Raw genomic sequence first — 14,312 nt, 5'->3', positions numbered from 1 at the left:
AGAATGTTTCCCCCCTAAAAAGAGCAGAAACACCTCAGAAGCCGAAGCCCACCCCCGCCTTTGTTAATGGGTGGGCCATTAAGGCCTGGACCAGAATACTTCACATAACAAAGATCTCCAGGTAAAGGTAGAGCAATTGCCCCAAAGCCCTTTCAGTGCATCATCATCCAGCAAGGCTCAACCAAGCCTGGAACTCAGGACAGCCTACAAAGTTAGCTAAGACCACCACCACCACCCGCCCCTGGAAGTCTGACAGCCAATGGGATACATTTTTTGCACAGGAACAGGGAACGCTAAGGTGGGGCCCAAGAGAGGGTATATAAGGGTCTCTCAGCATCTTGGCTGGCCTTTCTTGATCTCTTCCTTCACCTTGAAGCATGTGACCATCCTTCCTTTTCACGCTGGAGCTCCAGGCCACGTGGTCCTCTCCACCATTAAACCTTCCAAACAGCCTCCATGTTTCCAGTGTCTTTTTCCCCCACTTGGGACTGAACCCAGAAGGATATTTCTTCCAACAGCATGAAATTCAGAAACACAACCTAAAGAAATATTAGAAAAAGGGTCCGAGAGCAAACAGGCCCCTCACGTGGGTGCAAATCTCCACCCGACGTTTATTTATTTATGTTCTTAAACTCATGGGACCCCTCAGATCCCCACAGCGACTCTGGGTGGCGACCAATTTTAAACAGAAGCCATAATGTAAAACCATTAAAAAAAATGCAGCTGATGACAAACAATTGAGAAAGGAAATGGCAGCCGCACGTGAAAAGTAAAGGCCCCACCTACTCTGCTTCCCCAATGTCCCCCTGACCCTCCCAGGTCTGGGCAGACAGCCAGGTCCTCAGCGTTTCCAGAAGGCTGGCAGGGTTCAGGCCAACCTGATCTCAGAGACGGGCACTATGAACAAAAAGGCCTTGTTTAATTAAGGAGACCCAAAGTTTCCCCCCTGCCAGTCCTAATAAGGCAGGCAGAGGCAACTGGAGTCAGGGTCCTTCAGAGGAAAGGCCATTTCCCCGTGGCTTTTAAAGATAACCTTGAATTCGGTCTCTGAAACCCAGGAATACACTGTTTATAATGCATTAGGCCAACTGAAGCCCGTGAATATCCCATTCCCTCCCTGCTTCTGCTACAGTTCCTCCACAAGGGCGACCACCCGTTTTCAGTCCCATCCCAGACGGGAAACCCAACTGAAAGGGGAGCAGATATTCTACTTCTTCCAGAGTTCTCCGCATCCCTCTTCTCGACCACCTTCAGCGAAGAAGGTGAGAGATGAATTGAGACTAGTCCAGAACTGGTCCGGGGGGCTCACAGCGACTTCTTGAAGAGGGGCAGACCATTCCTTACTTGTCACCAAACTAGTCTACTGGCTTCTGATTTCTGAATCAGCTGTGGAGTGGGAAAGTCTTCCCTTCTTTTCTTAGGAGACCAAAGAGGAACAAGATGTCCACCAGAAAGGGCGCTCATGGCAGGAGATCAAAAAAAAGGACACCTTTCCCACCATCAACCTGTGTCCACAGGTCACCTATTGGGAGGCCAACTAGGAGATGAGTTTCTAGCACACCAGTGCCTGAACTCCCAGCTGCCCGCATCCTATCAACACCCCAGTTATTTGATGGCAGAAGCGTCAAGGTCGGCTGGGGGTGGGTGGGGGCAGGATAAAATAAGTTGAAGTGTGAGAGCCACCGCTACACAGGTAAAACTCGTCCATTTCGTTTAATCTCCTGCCATGAGGAACACCCTTCTGGGTGGACATCTTGTTCCTCTTTGTTATCATATTCCGTATCTGTGGTCTCCTCAGAGAAGAAGGGAAGAAAAAGTGGGCAACTGGTTAAGAATTCAGCAGCAAGCAGAGTCCTGTTTGGCCCTGTTACGTGACTGCTAAAACTAGGGCATAAACGTGAAATGATCCCAGGTGTGATCTCCCCTCTCTTCCCCCACATTCCACACATTCAATCTTGCAATAAACAGAGAGAGATCATTTCAGCCCTGAGATCTGAATAAAGAGGGAGCTTGCGTAATATTCCAGTGATCTGCTCATTTGTTTAACTGAGCTAATTTTTTTATTACATGCTGTCTTTAAAAGCTTTTAGAGCAGAATTTATTCCAGACAGTTACAGGTTCATAAACACTTCAATAAATCCCTTGTAATTAAAGCTTTTTTAAAAAAAAATCTGCTTAATGAACTTCTATTACAGGAGCTTGTAAACTACTGAGGACATATTCCAGTGGTGGGATTCAAATTTTTTTTTAATGTCGGTTCTGTGGGCATGGCTTGGTGGGTGTGGCAGGGGAAGGATATACTGCAAAATCCCCATTCCCTCCCCATCCCACTAACCTGCTTTCCAGCTCCGCTAAGAAAAGCTGAGAAATGCCCTGCATTCAACCTTGGGAGGTGCATCTCTGCCCAGAGCAGAATGAAGGCTTTAATTCTTTCCCAGATGGATGGATGGATGGATGGATAGATGGATGGATGGACGGACAAGAAGGAGTTAACATGGGAGGGTTTTGGAATTCCAGAGCTGCTAAGTAATTATTGGCAGTACATCATAAAAATAACATTTTCCATCTGTGCAAAAATTCAAACATGAGTTCTGTATATTAGTATTACCTGTGAAGGCTATTTGAATTGAGTATTTTTCTTTTACTAAAAAGATAAATATTTGAAAGCGGTCTCTAAAGCTCAGGGCTCAGCCCTGCCCAGCCCTCCTCTTCCACTTAGAGGAATTGGGTGGGTGGGAGGGCCTCTTTCCACCGGATGCGTCCAAGCAAAGGCAGGAATGTCTCTGGAACGCTGTCTTCCCCAATGGCTGCGCATTCCTAGCCAGCATGGCCCTGCTACCCTCCTACAATTCATGGCTTCCATAGGGGAACAACGGACATCAGCCATTAGGCGAATGACACAGAGAATCAGTGGCATCAGCAATGAATGAAAATCATTTGTGTCGATTGTGTGGTGCTGCCTTAAGGCTAAGCGTAACCAGATTAGCTCCCAGCCGCCTATCGCCCTTGGTGCCCTTCTCTGGATCCATTCCAGTTGATCTGAATCTTTCTCTAAGGGTGCCATGTAGAACTGGACCCCAAGTCGAATCTGTGAAATTTCCCTTTTTGTCAAATCCCAATTTTCTGCTTGCTTGCAGCCACATCTGGCTGGGGGATTCTGGGAGTTGAAATCCGCACGTCTTTAAGGCTGATGAGGCTGAGAATCCTGCTGAAGTCACCCCAGTGACGCCAATTCCAAGATTCTTTTCATACAAACTCCAGCCAAGCCAGAACGTCTCCATCCTAGTTTTTTTTCTGTCTTTATCAGATCTTGGAGGAAATATAGAGGGGAAATGATCTATTTAACTGATGGTTTGTTTTTTTTTCTTCAGGAGAGGAACTCTATTTCCTTCAGGATTCTAAGAGGTTTAGTATTTATGTAAAATACTTATGCTAAATGGACATGCTAAATTGACATGACTGCAAGGATGATTCATACCATGGTTCAAAACTCAAATATTACTTTTTTAAAAAATCCAGAGACTTCATATTCAGCAAGGGCACCGTTGATATTTCTGCTGTCCCCTGCTGAGATTCATAAGTGGAGGGAGGTGGCCTGGCCCTGCTAAGTTTGGTAAGTATTCTGATTGGAAAGACTTTGCCCACTTCTGAAAAGGGATTTCTTGGCTTTGGCATTCCAGTGGCCCCGTTATTGCTGAAGTGAAGCAGAGAAATGATAGCTGTGGTCCAATACCTGAACGGCCGCCACAGAGAGGAGGAGGAGAGAGGGCCAACCTATTTTCCAAGGCGCTTGAAGTCCAGACAAGGAATAATGGATGAAAACTGATCAAGGAGAGATTCAGCCTAGAAATAAGGAGGAATTTCCTGACAGTGAGAACAATCAACCCGTGGAGCAGAAGTTGCCTTCAGAAGTTGTGGGAGCTTCATCCCTGGAGGCTTTCAAGAAGAGACTGGACCTGCCACCTGTCAGAAATGGTGTGTAGGGTCTTCCTGCTTGGGCAGTGTCAGGTGAGGCTGATTGGTCTGATCTACTGTCTTTTGCGGAGGTTGTAACAGTTGAAATTTTAGATTCCAGGAAACAAAGAGGATGACTCCAATATTGGTCATTTGGAAGCATTTCCTACCTTCTCAGCCAGAATTGGTGAATAAACGTGATGTCAGAGCTCCTAGGCTCATGCATGCATTTCGTTCAAAATATCCTGACAAACCCTAGTTTCTTTTATGTATCTAACATTGCCTTTGAACTTTCTATTTCCTGTTGTTTTCTTCTTTTTCTTTCGAGGGCTAATGCCTCTTGGGCAGGAGGGCCGAATGTCAGCCTCCAAGAATCGTTCTTCTGCTTGTCTTTCTGGCTGCCATAGAAAGGGGGGGAGGGAAGATTAATTGGGCTTCTTGGGGGGAAGAGTGCTGGAGGTTTGAGTTGGTGAAATGTAAAAGGTGGGATGTTTTTCTTGACTAGGCTTACTTGCTTACTGAGGCAGAAGCACCAGGAAGAATCCAGCCTACTCTGTGGCACATATTTATCCAAACTCACATTCCACACACACACACACACACAGCACCGCGGGTGAGATTTAGATCACCTGTATTTATTAATTGTTATATTCAGCAGCAACTCAATACTGCCTATCCTGTATCTTCAGCAGCAACTCAATACTGCCTATCCTGTATTTGGTTCTCATTGTATGTATTCCTTTTTCCCCCAGTTTCACCACATCCTATTCTTTAATAAAGCATCCACATCTACACACACCGTCTGGTTTATGGAGGATAGGCAGGTTTCGCTGCATGTCGAGTTGCACACAGAGTAACGTGTAGTGGGGACACAGCAGTGGTTGTTGTAATAACAGAATCCTATAAGTGTGATTGTGTATCCCCTGCTTCTTCTTCTACTTCACTGAATTAAGATGGCATCTGCCTGAGCCACCTCCAAGTGTTATCTGTGCCTTCTGGACTTAACAAATGCTTCAGCCCCCTTTGCCCAGGCAGTAGGTTCTGCATTTCTCTGTCAAAGTCATCTTCCTTACTCCTTACACTAAGGGTGCAGATCAGGAAACAACCACTCCTCCAGTGGTTGAAGAAGAAGTGGTTGAAGAAGAAGTGGTTGAAGTGGTTAAAGAGACCTCGGCTTGGTCTCTTTAAATGCAAGAGTGGACTTTACTAGAAATTCTCTCTCTGGCCCTTTTCTGGCCTGCTCCCATCCTCAGTGCTAAGAGGGAAAGCCCTTCAGTGACATTCTTCAAGCATTTCTTCTTTTCAAGGAATTGGGAGAAACTGTCTGTAGAATTTCTCTCTCCATAAATTAAGAGGAAAGCTTGGCAACATCGTAAGTCTCTGGCCTTGCTTGTTGCCAGTTATGCCAATAGCTCTGGATTATATCATTTTTATTTTATTACGTATTATTTTTCAGCAAATTCTTTTGAAAATATTTATTCAACAAGCGGTCTATTCATTTCAAATAAATAAAAAAAAGGAATATACAGGAATTAATCTGTCCCCTGCAAACCCAGGCGTCTCTGGATTCCAGAGCTCCCATTTGTCCTCCCTGCAAAGATCACCAACCAGTATGAGAAACAGCTACCAAACACTCTCTTGTAGGCTGGGGGTTTAGGGTGTGCATAATCCAAGAAATCCAAATCGGCAGAGTGAGATGTAGAAAAAGGCATAGGTGACAGACAGACAGACAGACATTTGACCCAACAATGCTGGTTTCCCAGAAGACTAATACGTCTGTGTCCTGGCTGACAGGTGATGAGATGAAGGACAACGGGGGAGTCTTCAGGCATGTTGTCAAGGATTCCTCCCACTTCATCACCCACTCTTTGTATGGCAAGGTTTGTTTCCCCCTAAGAGGGAAACTGAGAAGCAGCCAGAAGTGACGCTGGGCTCCGAAGCAGCAACCCAGAGAGAAGACGCAGTGACAACATGAAGACCCAACACTTAGAAACGGTGAAAGAAGCCTCTTCACGCCCAGGGCTCTTAAAAAGACATCCAATAAAGTGAACGTGACAGATTTGCATAAAGTATGGAGAAAAATCAGACTTGGTGTGTTTGCAAAAGAGACATTTGCTCGTCTCTATTGTAGGCTTCCCAGGGGCTGTGCTCTGGGATACAAACACCCCCACAGGTGTAGGCTGGGTGGGGTCGATCCCCATTTGGGCTCTTCCACTCTTCTTCAGGTGGTGAAGGTTGCAAGCACCAAGAGTAAGTGGCTCCAATCTTTTCTTGGTTCTTGAAGAGCTGGTCTTGGCTAAGCAAAGGGTTACTCGGTTCCTTTTGCATTTCTGGGTGTGTGTGTGGGGGTAGGTGGGGAGGGTGGATGGGGAGGGTCCTCATAGTGCATACTTTTAGCGGAAAGACATTTCCCGAATCCTCCCTCTGCTTCCGCCCCTGAGCTCATCAATGGGAAGGGCTGAGGGGACCCGCTCTGCATCGTCAGTTTTGCATACACTTTGACTCCTTTGGAGGATACAAGGAGCCTCCACTTTTCCTGGGATTGAGATTTTTCCAAGGGCAAGGAAGCTGCATTTCCTGCCCTGGGCTCTGGCACCGCTTGGCTGCATTTTTACCCTGTGAGGTTGGGGAGGATTCAGGAGAAAAACTGCAGAGCCTGAAAAGTAGCTCTGTGCTTGGCGGAAGGCCTTGCCAAGGAGCAACTGGGACCCAAATGGGAGAAAGAGATATCTAAACAAGCTGCTGTCCCCCTCTTCTAAAGGAGCACAAGCCCACAGGTCAGAGGTCAGAAAGTTTGACGTTCACCCTTCTGGGTAAGACACTGCAGAACACTCTAGAAGGAAGAAAAGCAAAGACTTTGGGGAGGTCAAAGCCCCCTTGGTGGACCAGTCCTGGCAGGGCTGAAAGGCAGCTGGGTCAAGGCAGCTGAGTTGGCCAGGGGATCTCGGCCTGGCCTGGAGTTTTGCAGCCTCTTTTGCAGCTCATCCAAGACCCAGAAATACTCTTTGAGCTGCTCTCTTTTGGGGAATGCAGCGCTACGCAAAGAGAGGTGAAGAAAAAGGAAAGGCATACGGGAAGTCCTCGACATACAACATTTGACTTACTGGCAGTTCAAGGTTACAATAGCGTTGAAAAAAAGTGAGTCACAAGCGCTGCAGAATCCCCATGGTCACGTGATCAAAATGCAGGCTCTTGGCAACCGACTCCTATTTATGACGGTTGCTGTGTCCCGGGGGCCACGTGGTCTTGTTTTGCGACCTCCCGACAAGCAAAGTCCGTTGGGCAGCCAGGTTCACTTAACAACCATTCACTTAAGAAGGGTGGTAAGTGTCAGCCCTGGATCCATCTTGACTCAGATTCCGAACTACCATAGTGAGAGGATGGGTAAGCTGTGGGAACGGGAGAGAAGCAAAGGGAGTATAGATACAGCAACATTCTTTCACCAGAGATCAAGGACAAGCGGCCGGCACCTGGAGGGGAGGGACTAGAATTTGGCAGCAGCTGAGACGGGAGGTTGATTGGCTAATGTGACCGGGGAGTCACTAAGTGGGGCAGGGTGTGAGTTTTAGTGTGGAGGGGGGAAAATGCAGGAATTCAGATGAATGAATGAATTCTTTATTGGCCAAGTGTGGTTAGACACACAAGGAATTTGTCTTGGTGCATATGGTCTCAGTGTACATCAAAAGAAAAGATACACTCGTCAAGAATCATCAGGTACAACACTTAATGATACAAATAAGCAATTCAATCGTACAAGGAAAAGGTCAATATAAATCATAAGGATACAAGGATACAACCAAGTTACAGTCATGCAGTCACAAGTGGGAGGGGATGGGTGAAAGGAAGGGAGGGAGGATTAATAGTAATAGTAATTCAGATTAGGTAAATAGTTGGACAGTGTTGAGGGAATTATTTGTTTAGCAGAGTGATGGCGTTGGGGAAAAACCTCCCCTTGTGTCTAAGTTGTTCTGGTGTGCAGGGCTCTACAGTGTCGTTTTGAGGGAAGGAGTTGAAGCAGTTTATGTCTTCTTCCATCCGAGTGACCTTGAGGCAGCATCTCAAGGAGACACAGCACTTATTTTCATTTCCCAAAGCAGGACCCCCTTCATTTCTCCTCCCCCACGGTTCATGACAGTCTGTCACTGCATAGCAGCAAAGCCCAAGCAAAGCCCCAGGTGGTAGCTGAGATCGTGAGCCGTCAGCAGAGATGTCAATCTTACACCTGTTAGACAAGTCATACAATCTTCCATCAGCCAAGCCTATCTGTACTTTACCATGTTTCATGTTCATCCCAGGCACTCGTAGCAGCTCCATAGTTTCAGCTCTCCAGCTGCAATTTGACTTCCTTTTCAGCCAGGCTCTCTTGGACACGAATGCTGTTCATTTCAGCGCCACTCTTTGATGTATTACATACTATGAAATCCGTCCAGCAATCCTTCACTTCAATTTCATCTCAAATAATTTCATCACTTTTGTTTAAATTGGGGAAGATTGAAGAGACAGGGCATTGAAACCAGCTCTTTATTGAGTAAATTGGTACAACCCAGCGACTTGCCTGTCCAACAGCTCACCTTTTTAAAGGGAGCTGTCGGACGGCTCAACCAATGACATTCAACCATTCTTCCACTGGAATGGTGGACCAATGAATTTAAACTATTCTTCTTGCCGGAATGGCGGACCTGAGTCCCTGTCCCTATAACCATTGGGACCCAGGACGTAGCCCCTGAGAGTTTAGGCACCAAAAGTTTAGTTAGTGCTGTGGCTTTAGCCTGCCTGTCACTTTGTGGAACAACTTTGAGGAACAAACCCACCCAGGTGTTCACATCTGAATAAGTCACTTCAAGAAGAGGAGGAGGAGGAGGAGGAGGAGGGGACATTTCCCATTCAGTGGCATTCATAGCTTCTTTTCAGATTTTATGTATTCATTTACACCGGCTTTAATTGTTTTTATAAGTAACTCAAAATGGTGACCATACTTAATACTCCTTCCTGGCACTGTTTTCCCCAGACAACAACTCTGTGAGGTGCCAGCTGGCTGAGAGCAAATTGTCCAAAGTCACCCAGCTGCCTTTCATGCCTAGAGCCAGACTAGAATCACCGCCTCCCAATTTCTAGGGTGGAGGCTTCACTCGATGAGTCTTTTGCCCTAATACTTATTCATTTATAGAACCTCTTATTGAAAGAAAGTCAGAGGGATGAGCTAAGCCTTCTATATGCAAGTGGGTGACTGGGGTTCCCAGCAGACAGACAGACAGACAGGCTGGGGTGGGGGGGCTAGCCGAGGAGAATATTAGGAGAGCGTCACAGGAGAAGTGGTGCAGAGGATGAAGGACTCAGCTTAACTTCCAGATCTCCCCCATTTGCCACTGAGCGAAGACTGAACTTCTTCCAGGTGCTGCTGTAGCAAAGGAAGGCCAGCAAGAAAGAAATGTTGGGTGGTGAATCAATGGACAATGACAGGAAATGCCTTGTGCTGCGCATTTGTAGTAGAGACTCCCAGAAAGTGGTGGCGGGGGGAGGGGGGAGAGGATGCGTGTGCAGATTTGAGCCGGGAGAGGATGTGTGTGCAGTGCAGGAGATGTTGGGGAGGGTGACTGAGGAGGCCGCTTCGGGTTTGGTAGGGCAAACCCACCTGAGACCCTGGAGAGGAGGAGGAGGAGGAGGAGGAGATACAAGAGGCAAAGGGGACAGGAGATCCACGCTCAGCTTTTCACAGCCTCCACTCAAGAATTTTGAACTAATAAAAAAGAGTTTCTGTCTTTGCTACTTAAAGCTGAATCTATCTGGAAGGCAGCCAAAGATTAATTGGCGCTGCATTTCACCTCCTTTGGATGGAAAACCGGGACTCTCCCAATCTTCTTAAGAAGAGAAAGGACTGAAAGCCCCGTTCTATAAAATTTCTGACATATTCAATAGGAGACGGGCTCTTTGCCTCTGTGAATGAACTGTTTCTCTATTTCCCACTCACACTTTTTTTCCTTGGCAAAACAAAATGAAAACCCACCGACTTGAAACCAATTCCATTTCTAATCGGCAGTTTTCTTTCACCTGTAAGGACCACAAATATACGGATGGAGGCCTTATTGATGGGGCATCCAGGTTAGGAGGACAACGTTTGCAGGGTATGTTGAAAATGTCAGTACCATTTTTACTGCCTTTGGTGGACTTACAAAAAATTAAAAATTATTGTACTGAAATACATACATGAATTCAAAAAACTTGGAAGATCAATATATAAACCAGAGCGTTTTTGTTAGGACTGATGGACAAAAGTCTGGAAAACCTGCATGGTATTTTCTTCATAGAATAGAATAGAATAGAACAGAACAGAACAGAACAGAACAGAACAGAACAGAACAGAATAGAATAGAATAGAATAGAATAGAATAGAATAGAATACTTTATTGGCCAAGTGTGATTGGACACACAAGGAATTTGTCTTGGTGTAAATACTCTCAGAATACTCTGAGAAAAGATACAATTGTTAAGAATCAAGAATCATAACGTACAACACTTAATGATAGTCATAGGGTACAATCAACAATCAAATATTTTCACAGCCCTCTTTTTGACTCATGCAGTATACAGGTCCTCGATTGAAGGCAGGTGGGTAGTAATTCTTGTATACGACAGTGACAGCAATCCAACGCTGGAAGGAAGAAAGGTCGTGATTGTGAAACCTGATGGAGCGGCTGAGATGGTAGAACTGTGAATGAACTGTTCAAAAAGAAAACCCTTCAAAAAGACCTCGACTATGTATCAGAATGGTCAAGCAAATGGCAACTTCAAATCTCAACAAATAAATGCTCTGTCTTACATATTGGCAAAAATTCAGAAAATAAAATACAAGCTGAATAGTCAAGACCTTGTTGATGATCCAAACTCTGTCAAGGATCTTGGAGTACTCATCTCTAATGATCTAAGTGCTAGAGCCCACTGTAACTCCATAGCCAAAAAGGCATTAAGAGTTGTTAACCAAATCCTACGTAGCAATCTGAACTGGTCTCCTCACACATCATCCTTAGTGAAGCATTTGCAAACCGGAGCCTGCATTTCCTGCGTCGGATGAGGAGAGCACATCTCTCTCCTTCTGTCCTGGCCACTTTTTACAGAGGCACGATTGACAGCATTTGAACAAACTGCATCACCGTTTGGTTTAGTGGCAGCAGAGCCTCAGATAGAAAGTCCATGCAGAGAGTGTTGAGGACAACTGAGATTATAGGAAGCTCGCTTCCTGTTTTTCAGGATACTGCTTATAAGCACTTATGTACTTAATGTCAACTTGTAAAGTATTCCTGGCTTGCTCTCAAGTTGCCATAAGCAGGAGTGGGGGGAAAACTGATGGAGCAGCACAACAGCCACAACCAGAAGCACATTCCACGCATACCTTCTTCAAGGCTGTATCCCAGGCTACCCGGACCAACCGGAGAGGTGTGATCTCTACAGTCGGCGAAAGTGCTCTGTTGGAGAATGTGATTTATGACACACCCTGCGGGGTGGGGGGAAACAGGGTCATAGGTGGGCCATAAATCACTTGAGGCAGAGCTGACTTCATTTGAGTATGTGCTGACACGTTGCTCCTAATAAATACCTAGATTTCTTTTGAAACTTGGCTCAAGGCTCATGGTTTAATTAGAGCATCTGTCGGAACCCTGACACTTAGAGCTCACAGCATTGTTAGAGACCCTGCACACCCACTTTACGGTCTGCTTCTGTTGCTCCCCTCTGGGAGGAGGTTTCAAAGTATTTCTAGCAGGACTACCAGATTCTGCAACAGCTTTGTTCCCTAGGCCATCCGTCTGGTAAAACTTGCAAGATTAGTTTTTCTCGCCATATACATGTATATATCCAGATTAGACTGTGTTGTTTCCCCGTGTCATATAATATATACATAATTTTGTATTTATTTATTTATTTTGTAGTGTAGTTTATGTAGTGTATATTGGAGGTGGTGACCCTTTGAGAACCATACGCAACAAAATTTCATTTTAATGTATGCTGATTCAGATACATCTGTGTACGTTTAAAGTGACAATAAAGTTATTCTAATATCTACTCTATGGATTATTTAAAAGTGGAGGATTTAATTGTGATTGTAGCATAAGAGATGAACATAACTTTGATCTGTATCTGTTATCCAAAGTTAATCTTATTTGGGTGGTTTCACTGAAGCATCCCGACAGGAAACATTTCACATGGCAGGAACCACGGTGTAATTCCCTTTGAGAAGAGTTTCTTTTATCCCTCCTTAAACCTCCGATTCATTTTTTTCTTCTGGAAACAATCACTGAACGAGAAGGAAAAGTTCCTGGTCACACAACCACTTCTGTCTGCAAGTGAGCCTCTCAGGTCATATGAGCACCAACATTCTTCCCCAAAACCTGATTATCATATCAAATCCGATAGTGTTCTCTGGAGAAAGTCAATATGACCCAGCCGTTATTGTCAGTCCTGCTATTTTGGGTTTGTTCTATTCCATGTCAAAATTTCCTCCGAGAAAGGAAACCAAACTCTGCTACTAGACTCTGAGCTACAGGTTGTTGTCTATAAATGGGGATGCTGTTTCCCTGCTCTCTGAATCTGGCATCCTGCGGCCCGGTGTAATTCTGATATATTCATTGACTCCAGAGTATCGTTTGAAATCTGGGCTCAATCCTGGATGAAGTTTAGCTGACACTCTTTAAACAAGTGGTGGGAGTCAATTTTTTTACTACCGGTTCTGTGGGCGTGGCTTGGTGGGCGTGGCAGGGGAAGGAGACTGTAAAATCTCCCGTCAGAGGTGGGATTGGCCGGTTCTCCAAACTACTCAAGATTTCCACTACCGGTTCTCCAGAACTGGTCAGAACCTGCTGAATTCGCCACCTCTGTCTTTAAAACCAAAACGTAAGGGGAAATTTGAAACTATTTGAAATTTGTGTCTCTCTGAATTTTGCAATGCAGTTTGCAAATTGATGAAAAGCTCTCTTTGGGAAACGTCTGGACAAGATTTATATGTTCGTGAACATAATGAGCAGCCTTATCTTCTCTTACACATATTATCTTCCGAGGTCAGGATTTTAAGCAAGACTGCAAATGAAAACATGCTTGTTTGCACAAGAATATGGAGACCTGTGATGGTGAACCTATCTATGGAAACGCATGCCGAAAGTGGCACACAGAGCCACTTCTGCCAGCATGCGAGAGGTCACCTAGAAGAGCCCCATTGCGCATGCGTGTGTGCCGCCCACCCGACAGCTGATTGTTGGGTATCTGGCGCGCATGAATTGGGGGCGCGGGAGACACGCATGCATGTGCAGATGCACAGCTCATGCAGGGGTGTCTTGCATGCATGCACAGAGGCGTGGTGCACTGGGGATTGGGCGTACATCCACAGGGGGTGTGGGGCCCCCATGCGCACTGCCTTCTGGATGCTGGCACACAAGCAGGTGAGCCCAAGTGTGCGTGCCGTTTTCAGCACAGGAGTCCCCAAAGGATAGCCACCACTGATGGAGACATTTGCTGTTTGGCAGGACAATAGACCAGGCAAACATTGGCAACCAGGCTGACTGGGTGTCTGTGACATTTTGCAAGGGCTATCAAAAAACGGAAAAAAATAAAGATAGTGGCCACAACTGCCCAACTGAAGAAGCCTAGGATCATGCAGACACAGAGTACAGAGAGGAAAGATAGAGGCCCACACACCTAATGACGCACGAATCATATAACTATAAACCAAAAATACCAATAATACATTTAGGGTTAGTGCACTTGAGATTGTGATTTTATTTTATTTCAAAATGACTGTCTTAGTTCAGTGTAATACATGCTTTACACCTGTCTTTCGCAATACTCTTTTCAAATTTGGATGCTGGCCTCTTTGTAAAAAAATTATCAGTCTACATGGACAGATTACCTATCTAGAATCTCTAATCTGTGCTCTCCAAGCAGAAATTAGGTGCCGAATCCAGCCATCTATTGATCTGCCATGCTACCAGCTCCCACTACCACAAAGATCCTACAGGAAAAGGGCAGTATGGACAACCGTGGGATCTGGCAAAGTGAGAACACAAAGTGAGAAATCAAATAAGTTCTTAACCAACCTAGCTGACAATTTTGTTGTCCAAAAGGTACAGAGTGAAACTAGAGGGACAGCCATACCGGACTTAATTCTTACAAACAGAGAAGAAGTGATAGAGGGAGTTGAAACTGCAGGAACCTTGGGTGAGAGTGACCATGACATACTAGAATAGAACATAACACAAACACAAGCAATAGAACATAATGACACCAGTCTTGGATTTTAAAAGAGCTGGTTTTAATAAACTCAGAGAGAACTTGGGAAATATTCCATGGATGAAAATCCTATAGGGGAAAACAAC

This window comes from Pseudonaja textilis, chromosome 12 (genome assembly GCF_049901715.1).
Source record: "Pseudonaja textilis isolate UNSWEBS1 chromosome 12, rPseTex1.2, whole genome shotgun sequence".
Lineage (NCBI taxonomy): Eukaryota > Metazoa > Chordata > Lepidosauria > Squamata > Elapidae > Pseudonaja > Pseudonaja textilis.
The sequence above is the reverse complement of the archived record's forward strand: the minus strand, read 5'-3'. Positions refer to the sequence as shown.